Here is a 19,509-nt window from a genome sequence, read left to right as displayed (position 1 = left end):
CAAGACACTGTTAAGAAAACATACAGATTGGCAGAAAATATGTACAAATCATTTATTTGACAAAAATATTTGTATCTAAAATATATGAAGAAAAAAGAAAAAACACCTTCAAAGCTCAATAGTAAGAAAACAATCCAGTTCTTAAAAAGGTAGAAGTAAAAGATTGAAACAGACACTTCAAAAAAATATTTGCATGCAAACAAGCACGCAAAAAGATTCTCAACAACATTAGCAATTGTTGTTGTTAGCTGTCTTCAAGCTGCTTTTGACTCATAGCGTCCCTAAGTACAACAGAACGAAACACTGCCTGGTCCTGTACCATCCTCGCAATTGTTGCTATGCTTGAGCCCACTGTTGCAGCCATTACGTCAATCCATCTCACTGAAGGTCTTCTTTTTCACTGACCCTCTACTATACCAAGAATGAAGTCCTTCTCCAGGAACTGGTCCCTCCTGACAACATGTTCAAAGTACGTGAGTAGATTTGTTCACTCTTCTGGCAGTCCATGGTATATTCAATATTCTTTGCCAACACCATACTTCAAATGCATCAATTCTTCTTCGGTCTTCCTCACTCATTGTCCAACTTTCGTGTGCATATGAGGTAACTGAAAATACCACAGCTCGGGTCAGATGCACCTTAGTCCTCAAAGTGATTACCTTTGCTTTTTAACACCTGAAAGGTCTTTTGCAGCCGATTTGCCCAATGCAATGTCATTTGATTTCATGACTACTGCTTCCATGGGCGTTGACTATGGAACAAAGTAAAATGAAATCCTTGACAATTTCAATCTTTTCTCTGTTTATCATGATGTTGCTTATTGGACCAGTTGTGAGGACTTTTGTTTTCTTTATATTGAGGAGTAATCCATACTGAAGGCTGTAGTCTTTGATCGTCATCAGTGCGTGCTTCAAGTCCTCTTTGCTTTCAGCAAGGGTGTATCATCTGTGTATAGCAGACTGTAAATTAGTCCTCCCCCAATCCTGATACCACATTCTTGTTTGTATAGTCCAGCTTCTCGGATTATTTGCTCAGTATATAGACTGACTAAGTATGGTGAAAGGATACAACCCTGATGCACACCTTTCCTGATTTTAAACCACGCAGTATCCCCTTGTTCGTTAGAACAACTGCCGCTTGGTCTATGTACACGTTCTGCATGAGCACAATTAAGTGTTCTGGAATTCCCATTCTTTGCAGTGTTATCCATAATTTGTTATGATCCAAATAATCCGATGACTTTGCATAGTCAATAAAACACAGGTAAACATCTTTCTGGTATTCTCTGCTTTCAGCCAGGGTCCATCTGACATCAGAAATGATATCCCTCATTCCACATCCTCTTCTGAACCAGGCTTGAATTTCTGGCAGTTCCCTGTCAATGTACTCTTGCAACCACTTTTGAATTACCTTCAGCAAAATTTTACTTGCATGAGATATTAATGATATTGTTAAATAATTTCCGCATTCAGTTGGATCATCTTTCTTTGGAATGGGCATAAATATGGCCCTCTTCCAGTCAGTTGCCAGGTTGCTGTCTTCCAAATTTCTTGACATAGATAAGTGAGCACTTCCAACGCTGCATGTGTTTGTTGAAACATCTCAACTGGTATTCCGTCAATTCCTAGAGCCTTGTTTTGTGCCAATGCCTTCAATTTGGCTTGAATTTCTTCCTTCAGTACCATTGGTTCTTGATCATATGCTACGCACTGAAATGGCTGAATGTCAACCAATTCTTTTTAGTACAGTGAGTCTGTGTATTCTTTTCATCTTCTTCTGATGCTTCCTACATCATTCAATATTTTGCCCAAAGAATCCTTCAATATTGCAACTTGAGGCTTGAATATTTTCTTCAGTTTTTTCAGCTTGAGAAATACCAAGCATGTTCTTCCCTTTTGGTTTCTAACTCTAGGTCTTTGCATATGTCATAATATTTTACTTTATCTTCTTGAGCTGCCCTTTGAAATCTTCCGTTCAGCTCTTTTACTTCATCATTTCTTCCATTTGCTTTAGCCACCAGATGTTCAAAAGCAAGTTTCAGGATCTCTTCTGACATCTATTTTGGCCCTTCCTTTCTTTCCTGTCTTTTTAATGACCTTCTGCTTTCTTCATGTATGATGTCCTTGATGTCATCTCACAACTCACCTGGTCTTCAGTCATTAGTCTTCAATGTGTCAAATCTATTCTTGAGATGGTCTCTAAATTCAGGTGGAAATACTCAACGTCGTACTTTGACTCTCATGGACTTGTTTTAATTTTCTTCAGCTTCAACTAGAACTTATATATGAGGGATTGATGATCTGTTCCGCAGTCAGCCCCTGGTCTTGTTCAGACTGATGACACTGAGTTTTTCCATCGTCTCTTTCCACAGACGTAGTCGGCTGGATTCCTGAGTATTCCATTCGTGAGGGCACATGTACAGTCGCTGTTTATGTTGTTGAAAAAAGGTGCAACGAATAGGTCATTGGTCTTGAAAAATTCTATCATGTGATCTCCGGTGTTGTTTCTATCACCAAAGCTGTATTTTCCCACTACTGATCCTTCATCATTTCCAAATTTTACACTTCAATCACCAGTAATTATCGATGCATTCTCGACTGCATATTTGATCAATTTCAGACTGCAGAAGTTAGTAAAAATCTTCAATTTCTTCATTGTTGGCCCTAGTGTTTGGCACGTAAATTTGAGTAACCGTCAAATTAACTGGTCTTTCTTGTAGGCTTGTGGATATTATCCCATCACCGACAGCACTGTACTTCAGGATAGATCTTGAAATGTTCCTTTAGACAATGAACATGACACCATTCCTCTTCAATTTGTCATTCCCAGCATAGTAGACCATATAATTGTCCAATTCAAAATGGTCACTAGCAGTCCCTTTCAACTCACAAATGCCTAGTATATCTATTTGCAATCCTTTCATTTCATTTTTGACAACTTCCAGTTTTCCTAAATTCATATTTCCTACATTCCATGTTCCAATTATTAATGGATGTTTGCAGCCATTTCTTCTCATTTTGAGTCATGCCACATTAGCAAATGGAGGTCCTGAAAGCTTTACTCTACCCATAACATTAAGGTCAACTCTATCATGAGGAGGCAGCTCTTTCCCAGTCATATTGTGAGTGCCTTCCAACTGGAGGGGCTCATCTTCTGACACTGTATTCATAAGGTTGTCACTGGCCAATTTTTAAGAAGTAAATTGCGAGGCCCTTCTTCCTAGTCTGTCTTAGTCTGGAAGCTCCACTGAGACCTGTCCACCACCAGCGACCCTGCTGGTATTTGAAATACCAGTGGCATAACTTCCAGCATCACAGCAACACACAAGCCACCACAGTATGACAAACTGACACACGAATGAGTGGTGGTATTAATTAAAAACCCCATTGCCATCGAGTTGATTTCGACTCACACTGACCCTACAGGACAGAGTAGACTGCCCGACAGGGTTTTCAAGAAGCTGCTGGTGGATTCAAATTGCTGACCTTTTGGTTAGCTGCCATAGCTCTTAATCAATGTACCACCAGGGCACCATTAAACCAAACCCACTGCCATCAAGTCGATTCCGACTCATAGCGACCCTATAGGACAGAGCAGAGCTGCCCCATAGAGTTTCCAAGGAGCCCTGGTGGATTTGAACTGCCAGCCTCTTGGTTAGCACCCATAGCACTTAATCACTACGCCACCAGGGTTTCCAGGGCACCATTAGAGGAATGTAAATTAAAACCACAATGGGATACCACTATATACTATTAAAATGGCTAAAAAGCAAATCTGACAATACCAAGTGCTGATGTGGATATAGAAAAACTAAAACTCTCATACGTTCTGGTATGATATGCAAAATGATATAGCCATTCTGGAAAAACAGTTTGGCAGTTTCTTATAAAGTTAAACAAACACTTACTATATTAAGCAGCAATCCAACTCTTGGGGATTACCCTTGAGAAGTGTAAACTTAGGCTCACACAAAAACCTGTACATTGATGTTACAGCAACTCTGTTCATAATTGCCAGACACCAAACACATTCCAAAAGTGTTATGCTGAGTGAAGAAGCCAGTTTCAAAAGATTATATACTGTAGTATGGTCCCATTTACACGACATTTTGGAAAAAGCAAAACTGTAGGAACAGAGAATAGATCAGAGGTTACCAAAGGTTAGGAGATGGAGGAGTTTGACTACAAAGGGGCAGCACAAGAATGTTTTTTGAGGTGACGGAACTGTTCTGTATCCTGATTGTGGTGGTGGTTATATGAATCTATGCGTGTATTAAAATTCATAGCGCTATACACCAAAAATTGCAAATTTACTGTTTATAAACTTAAAAAAACATAATCAAAACTTTTTAAAATTTTTAAAGGAAAAATATTTGTCATTCATCAGCTAGAATTTCAAAGGCTTTTGAAATATTAATTTCACTATTTATTCTTGTGACGGGAACAACACCCTATTTCGCTACAGGAACACTGTCCCAGGGGCATTGTGCATTGGCCCAAAGCTATGACAAGAATGCAAAGGTTCTGACACCTAAATTTTGGCCATTAAAAACATCAGATACCTCCTGCTAAGACTCTGGACTGACACTCATACTTGGAATTCTATAGATTCACTGGACTTTTATTATACTGCCAAAAGTCAGTATTCAATTCCTACAAATAAGAGTACTTACTAGGTTCTGTGATTAAACAATAGAAGGAAAAAACTGGAAAGAGCTGAGAACTCAAGATCTATAAACAGAAGCAGTGCCTACAAAGGGCTGATGGTTCTGGAACCCTGGCTAGAAAGGTAATGTGGAAACTTTCCTTACATTCTGGGTCTTAGTTATCTAGTGCTGCTATAACAGAAATACTACAAGTCGATAGCTTTAACAAAGAGAAACATATTCTCTCACAGTCTAGGAGTCTGTAAGTCCAAATTCAGTGCACTAGCTGTTGGGGGAACGATTTCTCTCTCTGTTGGCTCTGGGGAAGGTCCCTCATCATCAATCTTCCCTTAGGTCTAGAAACTTCTCAGTGCAAGGACCCCAGGTTCAAAGGTGCACTCTGCTGCCGGTGCTTCTTTTTTGGTGGGATGAAGTCCGGTTCCTCTCTGCCTGATTCTCTCTTTTATATCTCAAAAGAGATTGACTCAAGATACAACCTCATCCTGTAGACTGAGTCCTGCCTTTTAACATTAACTGCCTCTAATCCTGCATCATTATCGTAGCAGTTAAGATTTACAACACATAGATCACAAAATGGTGGTTACACAATACTGGGAATCACCGCCTAGCCAAGTTGATACACATTTTTAGGGGACACAATTCAATCCATAACACTGGGGATGATTTTTTTTTTTCCTTGAGATTTTACAACAGATTGCACTGAGTGATAAATGCATTACTCTTAAAAAACAAACAAACAAAAAACCTTTCTCTGAGCACTACCTTGGGCAAAGGTTAGGGCTCCAGAGCAGAGTCTACACAGGGTACATAAGTCAGTTCCTATTATGGATTGAATTGTGTCCCCCAAAAATATGTGTTGTAAAGCCTAATCTCTATGCCTATGGTTATAATCCCATTTGGGAATGGGTTGTCTTTGTTATGTTAATGAGACAGGATTAATATAGGGTGTCTTCAGTCAAGCTCTTTTGAGATATAAAAGAGTTTAAACAAGCAAGCAAATGAACAGAGTTGGGGGTAACCCAGATGCTAAGACACATGGAGATCACCAAGGAACTAGGAAGCAGAAGCTGAAGAGACAAGGACCTTCCCTCCAGAGCCAACAGAGAAAGAAAGCACCCTGAATTTGGACTTCTAGCTTCCTAAACTATGAGAAAATAAATTTCTGTTTGCTAAACCCACCCGTTTGTGTATTTCTGTTATAGCAACACTAGATAACTAAGACAATTTTCCTGTATGATTGCTTTGCCTCACCACTGGAAACCAGCAAGGTGGCCTGCTGAGGAGTAGGAGGTGAAAGACATATCAACTCCTACAACCTATAAGGGGACAATTTAACCAAAGATTTACTAATGGTCAGAAAGGAGCATACAGCTAGGAACAAAGCACATCAGCCCCCAAGGATCAGGTTCAATATACTCGAACTAAAATAAAAAATGGAAAATATTGGGATCTAATTAATACCAAGTCTTTGATAACCACTCATCAAACAAAGCCAAACATGGGCTTATTTTCTCTGACATAAAGCCTTTGAGCAATTTCTACTGCCAAGACTCTACATTTCAGATCCTAAAATGAAAGAAGTCATACCCTCTTTGGGCATTGATGGCTAAAATTTCCTGTATGAGTCAGTGGCGGGGCGGGGGGGAACACTGTGGGAGGGAATACTCTGTGAGGTAAGTGAGATGCTCATCTGATTCGCTCATATGATCATTCTACTTTGTTTCCCCATTACGCTTAATCACTCCAATGTGTGCATTCAGTAAAACCTTTCTTGGGTTTTACAACCGTCTTCCCCCCACTTTTCCAGAAACATGGAAGAAGAATTACAAAAAGATGTGAAAAAATAAGAAAAATGTATAAATCTACTAAAATATTACTTGCACTAGAATACCCAGATTCAAAAAACAAATTGCGATCAGTCAGGTAAGTGGTCTTTATGAATTTTCCTTATCCCAGGCTACTGTAAGGATACCTTCCCGAGGGGCTGTTTTTTGTAACAGTTCTTAATCACTGTTACTTTGAGCGTTCAAACTAAGAGGCAGGTACAAGCTTACAATATGATTGCACAGAAAACCTCCTAATGGGATTACTGTAAGGATGCTTTGCATCCCGAAATACAGTACTAAATTTATTAACATCTTGTACATGAACTCTGCCTGCTCTACTGATTCCACAGCAAACCATGGACACTTTTGCCAAACGTATGAGTAAAAACTGTGGTAAATGTAATGGAATTTGCAAGAACTCAGTAACTTCAGTGGTGAGAAGAAAAATAATTTTAACAAATTAAGCGGGGTTTTTTATTGAGTTAAATTACCTTTCCGATTCTTCTCTCGAGGTATAGTCTGCTATTTTGCATGTATATGCTCTGATGCTCCAATCACTCTTTCCTTCTTTCTTTATTCAAAGACCTTTACTAACTAGGAAAGATAGGAACAGAAACCAAATTCCCTGAGCCCAGTCTTTGCTCTAAATTACCACTGAACTGTGAAGTCATGAAACTGAAATTGCATAAGGACCCACTGGCCAGTGTCTCCTATCCCAGCCACACCAAGGAAGTTCACACAAGTCAAGTCTGATATTTTATGTCCACAGCCCAAGATTCAGTACCCTAAATAGAAAGCTATAATAGCAATGGCTGATAAAGTCTTTTCCTTTTTCCTTCTGCTTTCACCCATTAGAATCCTTTCAGCTACAATTTTAACGCAGTCCGCAATTTCAAGTACTACAGTTCTCATTAAGTATAGGAATATAAGCAAATCGTCAAAGAAAGAAACCCACTGAGATTCAGTAAGGAGAAAATAGTTATCCACCAGGTCTATGAAAAGGTGTGTAATTCTTCTCTATTCATCAAACTGAAGATTAGTTGAGAATATCAAGGAGAAAGACAACAAATTAATTGTCTATAGCTGGATAGAATGAAAGACTCCAAAACAAGAAAAGAGACAGCAAAACAAAGGTTAAGTAATCTTTACCGCAGAAACAGCATAGAGGATAAAGAAGTTCAAAAGATTTAGACTTTCTGTAAGGAGATAACATTAAAAGTGCGAGGGGGAAACCCCTCTGTAAAGACAGGATTAGAAAAATAGAAATAAAGAGAGCTTGCTACCCAAAATGCTCTGGATGAGACTGCCCACATGTATTATAGAACATACTTCTAAAGATTTTTTAAATAGTAAATTCCCTTTCTAAACTTTAAAACAGCAAAATAATCTTTAATTAGGGTCCACTATGAGTGGGAACCGACTCGATGTCAGTGCCTTTTGGGTTTTTAATCTTTAACTAGTCTCTCTCCCTTTCCCCCATGGCTTTCGAGTCATTCACGAAGTTCTACTGATTCTTCCCAAGAATTATTTCTTGCAATAGAAAAATGTCAATTAAACGTATACATCTGTGTGACACACGAATATACAATTTTCTTCGTTTCCAGCCTAATTACCACTTCATCACCACAGAACCAGGCCAAATCGACAGCCAAATAACTGGATGCCCATTCCTTGCTCCATTCCATGCTGTTCACTGCTGCTCAGCCTTCCTAAAACACTACAGTGTGGCTTTGATGACGTGTACACCCTCAAAAATCCTCTATGTTCTCCATTATCTCTAAGGGTAAAAAAAAGTCTTTAATGTCTGGCCAACTCTTGTCTTTGCAGCTTATCTATCACTGGGGGATTCAACCCCAGCCAAACTGGTTTGTTCACTGTTTCCCACGCACACTTTGTACATTCTTACCTCCTCACTTTGACTCACACTGTTCTATTCACCCATTCTGTAAAGCCCAGATCAAATCATACTTCTTCCATCAACCTGTCTACGATCATACCAGCTTGAAGCTCTCTCTCTCTTCTAATAAGTCAATTCATCTGGCGATTAAACCTTTTTAAATTGTTATCATGAACCATTATGAAGCCTTGGCTTATTTAACATTTTTGTTTATGATTATTTTACTAAACGCAAAACACCTAGAACATAAAGTCTACCTTTTGTATACTTCTCAATACATGTTGTAATACCTTACCCTCAGATGCTACTCACTAAATAATTGTCCATTGGTGTGGTCAGGATAGGTGATTTATAGTTCCCCATAGAGGGTAATGGACCAAGAGCTCTCAAGGCCACATGTTCCTCTACACTTATTTTTCATAGGTAATTCTCTAACTGAAACCCTAAAAAGCAATGTAGTTAGCAGAAACGGGCTTTGGTCCAAACTAACTTTTTATATTAAATAAGCTAAGAAATTACAATATAAGTTTCACTAAGAAAAAATAAAACATAGATTAGGTATACCATACAGATAAAACCAAACCAAACTCATTGCCATCGAGTCGATTCCGATTCATAGAGATCCTACAGGACAGAATAGAACTGCCCCACAGGGTTTCCAAGTTTGTAAATCTTTATGGAAGCAGATGGCCACATCTTTCTCCCATGAAGCGGCTTGTGGGTTCAAACCACTGACCTTTAGGTTAGCAGCCCACTGCTTTAACCACTGTACCATCAGGGCTCCTCCATAAAGACAAGGGGGAATTAACTGATCTAAGATGATCTAGAATGAAAGTTCAAATTCCCTAACTATTTTAACAGTTCTCCTTAAAAAACAATGGAAAAATCTGAGGGGGGGGGGCGCCTATGCATGTGCACATATATGTAGGAAAGGATAAAAAAAAATTAGTAACCATAGCTGCCTTTATGAAGTGCATACTGGGTGACTGGAAGACAGTAAAGGAAGGCTTAACTTTGAACCTTCTGATTTTCAGTTCTGTGCCCCTGCCAATTATTCAAACAAATAAATGTATAAGGCATATTTTAAGACACAGAGTGGAATACCTTCAACAGCGCCTTTTCAGAAAATGGTTTTATGTTAAATAACTAAAAATCTGAAGAGAAATCAAAGAAGCATTTAAGAACGTTACTTAAATTTGTTTTGTTTCATTTTGTTTGCTACTAAGCAAGAAAACATTTTCCCAATGAAGAGGCCAGATGAAGAAAGCAATCTGCAGTAAAGTTCTAGCAGAGCCAGAGATAAAGTTTTAGCAACAACAAACACCAACCCTCCTAAGGTTCTGAGCCCTACCCAGCAGATCAGGATCTCTAGTTCAGCTGCATGCGGTGATCTATCCAAAGGGGTCTTTAGAAAGGAAAGAATGCCTTCTCCTAAAATATGAGCAGCTCCTAATGTTCACAAATTCCCTGGTCCATTTTCACTGCCATCACTCTTCCACCTTCTCTCGCTCTCCTCCTCCGATATTCCTCACACTCCCAATATTTTCTTCGCCATCACAATACAAACCTTTAAAAATGCCTTATTATCTGCAAGGCATCTTTTCTAGAAACAAGGCATTTTGCCTCTTTAGTCTTCACCAAAATCTCAGGAAACCCAATTGAGAATTCTGTAGTGAATGAGATTTCTGGGTATCTGACCGCTGAGGAAGCACTACCAGTCTCATTTGCAACCTATTCAATTTTTCTCTGCAACTTAATAATAATGCATCAGTTCACTTTCATTAAAAGTAGTTTAGTCCACATCTTGCTAAGACAAAAGACACTAGTGAATGTGAAGTAAACGCCTGTTGTATTTTTCTTAAATGAAGATTTCCTCTTGAAATAAGACGCTAACCACATAATAAATTAAGCCTCATATGTTCACAGGGCTATCACTCAGTAAACCAAAGAGAAAATGCTACTTCATATTGGCTTCCAATGGACACTAAGGCTTTGGAGGCTAAGTCTTCATCTGTAGTATTAAAACAAGGAAAGAATAATAGTAGATGAAATATGGCTTTTTTCATTCTTAAAGTACTTATGATCTCTTCCTTTATCAATCAACACTTAAAATTAAAAGTAACATTTTAATTTTGACTTTTCCTCCCTTCCCAAGTTTACTCTGTGGTGGAAATGCTAAGGATCAGTTAAATACTCCAAACGTAGAGGAAAATAAATAACATGGACAATTCACAACCTGATAATCCATCCCTGGACAAATAAGCATTCACTATTCTTCTCTAATGTTCTTACTCCCCAAGAACTAAAAAGATTTTACAGGATAAAAACCACACTAATCAGCTGAACTTGAAAGCAGCCTGTTAATATGTCTTCCAAGGGGCTTCAGTGCTCTTCATTTCTAGATCCTGGGACAAGCCCAGTAAACACAGATGCCTCTTTCTACCACTCAAAGCATGTATATGCAAGAAAGCTCCAAACCTCTCCCCGTCACATGTAAGCCATCCCACCCCAATCACCTCCTTCAGGAGTAGTGCCTCAGCTGTAAAGGAACTGAACCTCTTAGAGCCTCTCAGGCTCTGGATTCAGTTCTGCTCTCCTGAGGATACATCTCCACACACCTGAAAAAAATCTTACCTATTATCCTCTATCACCTTTGCTCTTATGGCCCAAAAGCCTCCCAGAACTTTTTCAGCTCCAACTCCTATACTCCTCCCAGCACCAACCCCCAGCATACTCTATTCTTCCCTGAGTCTTACACTAATTTTAGTATTGCATAAGCCAAGAAGTCTAGGTGCTAGTGACGATAATTCCTGTTATGACCTATGCTGCAATGTGAGAGCATTTATGAGCAACCAAGGGTATGTACTTATGTGCCAGAGAAATGGAGAAGATAAGGAAACACCAAGATATGATGACTTTTTAAAAAGTAGCTAGGGTAGCTTAAGAAAGAAAACAAGTGTGTTATTTCACTGCCTCCTATTCTTATCCATATTCTGCTTATTGATACATCTTCTGTTCATTTACCCTCATTCTTCCTGCTGCCAAAATGTTCTCCTTCAAAGGCACTTCTGCCCTCCCTCAGCCTATCGTAGAATCTTTCATTGTGCCCACTCACTAAGATATGTTTAGCTACCTAAGATAATGATAATTTCTTAAAATAAAACCAAAATAGTTCACATTACTTGGTCATATATGGTGATATGAGCACCAGAATAGAACACTACTAATTGAAAAGAATTCAAAGCATGAGTCAACCAATCTGGGTACTAGTTTCTAATCTATTATTTAATAGTCCTGTGGCCCTGGACAACTCACTTAACTCTTGGATACTCATGTTTCCTCAGCTGTAAAAAGGGCAGAATAATATTTGCCTTAGTTAACGCAAATAACCAACTGATAGGAGGATTTTTAGAAGGCTGTATAAACAGAATAATAACTACCAAAGGTAGATCATCAGCCATGAGACCTAAACACATCTTTTCAAATAAAGTAATTCAAAGACTACAGAATGAGAAAATCTAGAATGGTGCTGAAGACAAAAGCAACTCCAAACGTGTATAGTCCCTTACTACAATTCAAAACTCCAGTTCAAGTAAGAATAGAGGTGGGCCTGAGCCTTTGAGCCCATTCCACCTTCAGATCTCAGGCTGCAGCTAAAAACAGCCCAGTTGCCTGTGCACTGATGAGTGCCAGCGGTCCTTTTTGGTAAACAGTCCTTCTCCAGTGTAGTTTGGGAATGAAAGAGGAGAGTATGACTTTGGTAACTGCGTTTGCACCGTGGTGGTAGAGGCCAGCCCAGCAACTGTACGGTAAAACTTTTCTCCTTTTAGGTCCGTGTTCATTCAGGTCAGGGTACCTGCAGATTCTACCCTCTATGCCAGACTAAAAGATACAGCAATCTTCTGCTTTTCAGACTTTCAAAATGTAGTGCAGTCCATATATATGATACCAAACACACATACAAATACACACTAAGCTGCTAAATCCCTACAGGGAAAGGAGCTAATATATTATTGAGCTCTATGTGTCAGAAACCATAAGGAAACAGAGATTTCATTTAATCCCTACAAACACCCTGCAAGGTAGGTATTATTACTCTTATTTCTATAGATGAGAACACTGAAGCTCGGAGAGATTAAATAACATGCCCAAGGTCACAAAGCTAATAAGTAGTAGGGTCAAGATTTGAACCTAGTTTTGTCTAACTGCAAAGCCCATACTGCCTCTGACTTTTTCTTTGCCATGGTGTAACTATGGCAACCTTCTTGGGTCTTCATATCATCTTAATTCCTGACATAGTACTTCACTGTATGTTCTGGTTTTGTCTCTAACACTTCATAAATGCATAGAGAAAAATTTTCCAGAAGCCTTCTTTGCCTTTCCTTTTCCTGCATTTACTTCCCATTCCTGTACAAACTATGTTTTTTTTTTTTTTTCAGGTTAAATCGCTGGACTATACCTAATAATCTGCTTGCCATACAACATTTCAGCAATAAATAAATCTAAAAGGTGAAGGTTCTGTTTCTTCCCTTTAACACTTTAATAGCTATAGTTTTTGAGCATGGTATTATGTTCTAAGCTGGTTCTTGCCATTTTAAAAAAGCATCAGTGCCTAACATGATGCTTTATAGAAGTAGGTGCAAAGTGACACTATTTGGTGATTCAGTGATTAAGTTTTTTTTTTTTTTTATTTCACTAGTTAAGTTGCTAAATTTAAATTTTACGAATTCAATTTATGGAGTCCAATTCTATGAATGAATTCTGTGACATTAAAGATGGTTGTTTTGGAAAATTTTTTTAAAGGATTAAGAAAAAAGTAAATGGATGCAAAATAATCTATTGTTTAAGACCCAAAACAATTAACTAGTGGACTATGAGCTTAAGAGTTTAAAAGGCTCTGTTTTAAAATACTGTCTTTCTGAATAACTTGTTGCAAGTGCTTCTTGTCCTCTCTATGGCAAAAAAGACTGAAGAAATACAACAAAACATGAACAACTGCTTTGGTTAGGACGGATAATACTAAGGATGACTCCCTCTGTTTTTAGACACATTAAAAATTTTCTGAAGTATATGTTATTTTTATAAAAAATATGGTAACTGATCTCACACTAGATAAACTTTGTTATTTTTAACACTTTGTATGCAAACCAAAAAAATGGAAACCCTGGTGGCATAGTGGTTAAGTGCTATGGCTGCTAACCAAAGAGCCAGCAGTTCGAATCCGCCAGGCGCTCCTTGGGAACTCTATGGGGCAGTTCTACTCTGTCCTACAGGGTCGCTATAAGTCGGAATCAACTCAACGGCAGGGGGTTTGGTTTTTTTGGTTTTGTTAGATATAATCTACAGAAATTAAATATTAATTCATGTGTGTGCCTTCCAGAACAACTTGTTACATAATATCAGTACATTAAAGACATTGTCTTCCATTCATGGAATGTTTTTCCTGCTTTTAGGTGGGCATGTCTCTTTGCATTCTCTTCAAGCAGGTGTGGGTTTCTTGTGTAATCTCTACAGAACATCAATTCTCAACCTTTTCCTGGTAATCGTCACAAGAATGACATTTGCCCCTGGTATAGCCCCAACTGATATGTCTTTTAACTTCATGTTAAATGAGATTAAAGTGCTTCGATCACAGTGGACCCCAAATGGAATGATCCGTCTTATGTGGTAGTGACTTCCCTCTCGGTGGAAATATTCAAAGCAGAAATTTCCTATAGAAGGGATTCCTGTGCTGGGTGGGTGGTTGTACAAGCTCAATTTTACAGCCCCCCTTTCTATGATTTTAAAAGAAATTTTGTGACAAATCTACTTTTATGATACAATGGATCACACACTGGCCTCTTATATGAGCCTCTTTCCCAGCTCACTGTTCAAATCAACCCAGGAAAGATGCCCTTCTGATCCCAGCTTAATTTAGCGAGCTAATTATAATTACTTCTTCATGGGGAAAAAATTCCCATAATATTAACAGTTTCCTGCTATTTGAAGTTATTGAAATGTGCTGAAATAATGCTGTCAGCAAAATGTCATTGTATGACTTACATATGGATCTGCTGCAGTCTGCAAAACATTGTCTCCATGAGGGACAGCCAAAATGAAGTTATGTGGGAGTAATAAAATATGATAACTATGCCTTCAACCACAAATACAAACCCAAGTGCGCATGCACACACACACACATCCACAGGAAAATCTGCGGGTAATAAAAACAAAGGAAAACCCAGATCAAGTCCAACACTGAGCACCTCACCACAGTGCTAACCAGGGAACTGTCCGTTCAGCACTACGGCCAGAAACCCTAGCACGAGCCTAAGCACAGGCATCCACAGCTGGGCCACGAGAACATTTTGCAAAGGGTCCCAAAAGGAAAGCTGCAAGCAATTGCATGGCTGTTTCAGTATGCCATATTCCACTTCATTGGCCTTTATTAACTTAAAGTAAAATCTCCCAAATATTTTATTGAAAGTCGACAAAACCCCAAATAAGAACCAAAGACATATTAAGTCAGCCTCTTTTCTCAAACTGAACCCAGGAAACCAATAACTGACCTGCAACATCAAGATTTGCTTTGCAATACCCACAACTAAGAAACATAGCATATTTATATACACCATGAATCAGATGTTCAGAGAACACAGAACATGCTTGCAGCCCTCTCCAAGGAGAGCTTTAATTTCTAGGACAGAGAATGCTTGCTGCACACCAAACCACCATTACCACCTCCCTCTCAAGCAATCAAATCCTCTTTCAGAGAGAACTGAAGGCCTTATGGGTCATGAGTTCCAAAGAAAAAATGCTGCAGTATTTCAAGAACCAGGTTACAGGCAATGTGCTACAAAGCTTTCAGCATTTTAAGTCTTATTCTCCTGAGATTCCTGACAGGGTGGTACCAGGTGGTAATGTTATCCAGCCATTTGCATTACACATCGGAAAAAAAAAGTTAATGAGTGGGGTAAAGCCCCCTTCATATCTGCTAACACACATGGAGAAAAGAGAAGTACAGAGATTGTGAGACAGTGAAAAGCCTACCTGGAATCCCCTTGGAAAGCTAAAATATTCCCCAGCCCTGACACACACTTAACTCTCTAAAGGCTCTCCAGGTTCAAACTTGAGAAAACAGTTATAAAAAGCACTCTCTCCCTTTGCCCCCAAAGCCCTCATCCACACTTTGTGCTTCATCCCCGTTTCTCTGGTGCCCACTGTGTGTTAAAAACAGTTCTCCTTGTATGGTTGGGCTCGATCCGTAGTAATTATCTCTCCCCCCTCTGAATTTTTTTTTGCCTCTGAATTTAGCCAGATGCAACTGCAAAGTTTCTTCTATTTCCCCCACCTCCCAAAAAACAGATGACATCCTCTTATTACGAACACTTATGCCGAATGTTGGAACCTCCGGAAGGAAAATGTATTCTTCTCCCATGCTTCAAAAACTGCAGTGTAAGTGAAGATGAGGGCATAGGGTGGAGTAGTTGGAAGGAATGCATGATTTGAATAATTACATTTATCAGGCTGAAAAACGACTCCCACTCCACCCCTCCTCAAAGCTAGGGCCCCTGAAGGGGTCCCAAAGTCCTCGCTAACCCCCGCCCCCCGAAAGTTAACTGCAAGTCTCCACCGGTGGTTGCTGCTGGCATTGAGGGGATAGAGCAAAGCTCTCAGGCAAAATGCAGAGACTTTGCGGTCCCCCAAGATTCCAAGAGAGGACTAGAGAGGAGGGGTCGAAGCCCGTGGAGCTGGACAAACAGTCCTGTAACCCTAACGCTAACAAGAAGCCCAGAGTGCTCCTGCTGCTGCTGCTGCTGCTGCTGCTGCTGGTAGGTGGGGGATGGAAGGGAGAGAGGAGGAGGGGAATAAGCTCCGCATCGGGTGGCGTAGGGGTGGGGGTGGGGGTGGGGGAAGGGGATATTCTGAAAGTGTATGTATTCTATAATGCAGGAATCCTGGCCTGCCGAGGAAGGTCCCGGGGCGGGGGGGCCCCAACATAGCCCCCGAGCATCCTGCTGGGCGGGGGACGGGCGCATCCGAGTAAAGGACGGGGGACTCCTGGTTGCCCATAGAACCCAGGAGCCCCTGGCTTCTGCAGCTGCTAACAATCTGGAGCCGAATGAGGGAGATGGATGCAGTAAGACATGGGGGAAGGGACAGAGCTGAGAGGCTGCTGTAAGAACATTCTGACAGCGCTGCCCTTCCCGATGCAGCCCCTCGGCACTGGGGGCTGGGCTGGGGGTTGCAGCACCGAGGGGCGCCGAAGCCAGGCCCGTGCCCCCCAGTGTAGTCGAGACAAGAAGAGAGCGAGGACTTACAGGGAATGGGGGCTGGTGGTCCTCAGTTATCCTAAGGGGTCCCCGGTAAAAAAGGTAGAGGGAGACCAAGGCTTCCAAACACCTGTCCAAAACAGGGAGGGCAGAAAGCCGATGGCCCTCCGAGCCCCGCCGCGCACTCTGCGGCAGAGCCCCTGACTAGAGGTGGGCGAGACCGGCTCAGGGGTCCCGGGGCGAGAAGGGGAAGCCGGCAGGCGAGGAGCAGCGCCGGGGCAGGGGCTCCGGGGTGACTTACGGCAGCTGCGGCGAGGGAGGCAGCGGCGGCCCTAGCGCGGGGCCCGGGAGGTGCAGCCGGACTGCAGAGGCGCCGGGGCTGCGGCGAGCGGGACTGCGGTGGGCGCCATCTTGGAGCGCTCCCCGCGCCCGCCCCCCGCGCCGCCCGAGTCCTTGCATAATTGATGACTCGCGCCCGCCGCGCGCCACCGCGCGCGCACCCCGCCCTCCGGGCCCCCCGCCCGCCCGCCCGCTCCGCCCCCGCGCGGTGGACCCTCCGTGCGCGCCCCCTGCTCGCCCCGGCCCCCGCCCGCGCGCTCACCGCCCCCGCCCGCGCCCCCGGGGCCCACCTACCCCAGCGGGGCGCGTCCGCTCGTCCGCAGCGGAGAGCGCCGCCGGTCCACCCGCTCGCAGGCTCTCAGGCCGGCGTCCCCGCGCCGCCAGGACCGGATCCGGGGCGAGGGAGCAGGGCACCAGCAGGGGGCGCCGCGCTGGAGCGCCTGGCGAGCGTCCCCGGGCCCGCCTCCCTGACGCCCCCGCCGAGCCGCGCGGGAGGGGCTCCGGGACTGAGGGCCGGCCGGCACGTGGCTGCGAGACGCCGGCGGTTGGTCTGCCGGCACCTGGGCGTTTAAAACAAAAAGGTGTTATGTTGATTCGTAAGCTCTGTGACCCTTGTAAATGCCAAATATTACCTTTTTCCTGAATAGCACTCACAGAAGGAAATGCCCAGTACTATTGGCAATGCTCAGTTGTTGGAGTTTCTGACTTCTGTAAACACCAGGGACTCATTTTGCATGATCTTTAACCAAGTAAAAGACACAGAAGTCTATCAAGAGCAGTTGGAGGCTTATGATTCAGTGGACAGGACCCCGGTATGAGGATTTGGGAGACACTGCTTCCATGCCCAGCCCTGATAGCCGCCGGGTCTGAAATGTGTAAACCAAAAACCAAACCCATTGCCGTCCGGTAGATTCTGACTCGTAGCGACCCTATAGGACAGAGTAGAACTGCCGTATAAGGTTTCCAAGGAGCACCTGGTGGATTCGAACTTCCAACCTTTTGGTTAGCAGCCATGGCTCTTAATCACTACGCCACCAGGGTTTCCTGAAGTTGTGTTGAGGTCGCCTTAATCTTTTTGAACCTCAGTTTGTGCATCTCTAAAGTAGGCACAGGAAACCCTGGTGGCGTAGTGATAAGTGCTATGGCTGCAAAAGGTACACAGTTCGAATTCACCAGGAGCCTCTTGGAAACTCTATGGAACAAGGACTTAAACTATTTCACACTCTTAGGACCAAAACCAAACCCACTGCTGTCGAATCGATTCCGACTCATAGTGACCCTGTAAGGCAGGGTAGAAGTGCCCCATAGAGTTTCCAAGGAGCACCTGGCAGGTTCGAACTCCTGACCTTTTGATTAGCAGCTGTAGCACTTAACCACTACGCTACCAGGCTTTCCCATGCTTAGGAGGATCTAGATAAATTAATGTGAGAACTCTTAGCACTTTATTGTGTCTCTCTTCTACATGATGTTTCTTTCTATCACAAATTCACAGTTAAGAGTGTAAGAGCCGTCAGGCTACAACTTACTAACTGGTTAGCCTTGGACATGTAACAACCTAAGCATTCTTACCTGTAAAAAGGAACAACCACAGTACCAACCTGATGGGTTTATTATGAGGATAACTGTCCATCCCATGCTTATAACAACTCCTGCAACAAGATGTGCCTACCACGTAGTGAGCCCACTGCACACATTTTAATAGCTTTATTGAAATACAATTAACATGCAACAAACTGCACATATTTAGAACATACAGTTTTTACATACGTATACATGTGTGAAGCTATCATCATGATCAAAGTAAGAAAACATTTCCGTTACCTCCAAAAGTTTCTCTTGCCCCTTGGTTATCCCTTCCTGATCACCCTTCCTCACACACTCCTCCAGGCAACCTCTCATCTTCTATTACTGTACATTCGTTTGCATTTCCCAAAACTTTGAATAAAATGGAGTCACACAGTATGTACTCTCTCTTGTGTGGCTTCTTCCATTCAGCATAATTATTTTGAGATTATTTGGTTGTTGCCTATCAGTATTTCATTCCTTTTTGTTGCTGAGTAGTATTCTGTTATAGATACCACAATTGGTTTATCCATTCACCTGTTGATGACATTTACCTTATATCCAGTTTGTGGCTATTACAAGGAAACCCTGGTGACGTAGTGGTTAAGAGTTCAGCTGCTAACCAAAAGGTCGGCAGTTCTAATCTACCATGCACTCCTTGCAAACCCTATGGGGCAGTTCTACTTTGTCCTGTAGGGTTGCTATGAGTCGGAATCTCCACCGCAACAGGTTCAGGGGCTATCACAAATAAGGCTGCTAGGAACAGTTGCGTGCAAGTCTTTGTACAGACATATGCTTTTATTTCTCTAGGGTTAAGATATCTAGGAGTGGGATGACATGACTGGGTCTATTGTAGATGTATATTTAACATATTAATCGCTGAACTGCTTTCCCAAGTGGTTGTGCCACTAGCAGTGTATGTGAGTTTCCCTTGTTCCACATCCTCGCCAACATTTGGTATGGTCA

At 41.9% G+C, this 19,509-nt stretch overlaps 1 protein-coding gene across 6 annotated transcripts in view; it reads right to left on the bottom strand.

Moving 5' to 3' along the window:
• Window positions 1-17,371, bottom strand: part of SCN8A (sodium voltage-gated channel alpha subunit 8) — a 232,298-nt gene extending 214,927 nt beyond the window's left edge. For 5 of the 6 annotated variants that reach the window (XM_049883169.1, XM_049883171.1, XM_049883166.1 and 2 more), the window contains exon 1: window positions 17,275-17,371. The gene's annotated coding sequence lies outside the window, so the exon portion shown is untranslated. Of the gene's footprint in view, window positions 1-16,942; window positions 17,074-17,274 lie in introns of those variants that run through there. The other variant, XM_049883167.1, reaches the window with a different exon arrangement.
• Between the last annotated feature and the right edge of the window lie 2,138 nt (window positions 17,372-19,509).

This window comes from Elephas maximus, chromosome 4 (assembly GCF_024166365.1).
Source record: "Elephas maximus indicus isolate mEleMax1 chromosome 4, mEleMax1 primary haplotype, whole genome shotgun sequence".
Lineage (NCBI taxonomy): Eukaryota > Metazoa > Chordata > Mammalia > Proboscidea > Elephantidae > Elephas > Elephas maximus.
This window is presented reverse-complemented; position numbering and strand designations above follow the sequence as displayed.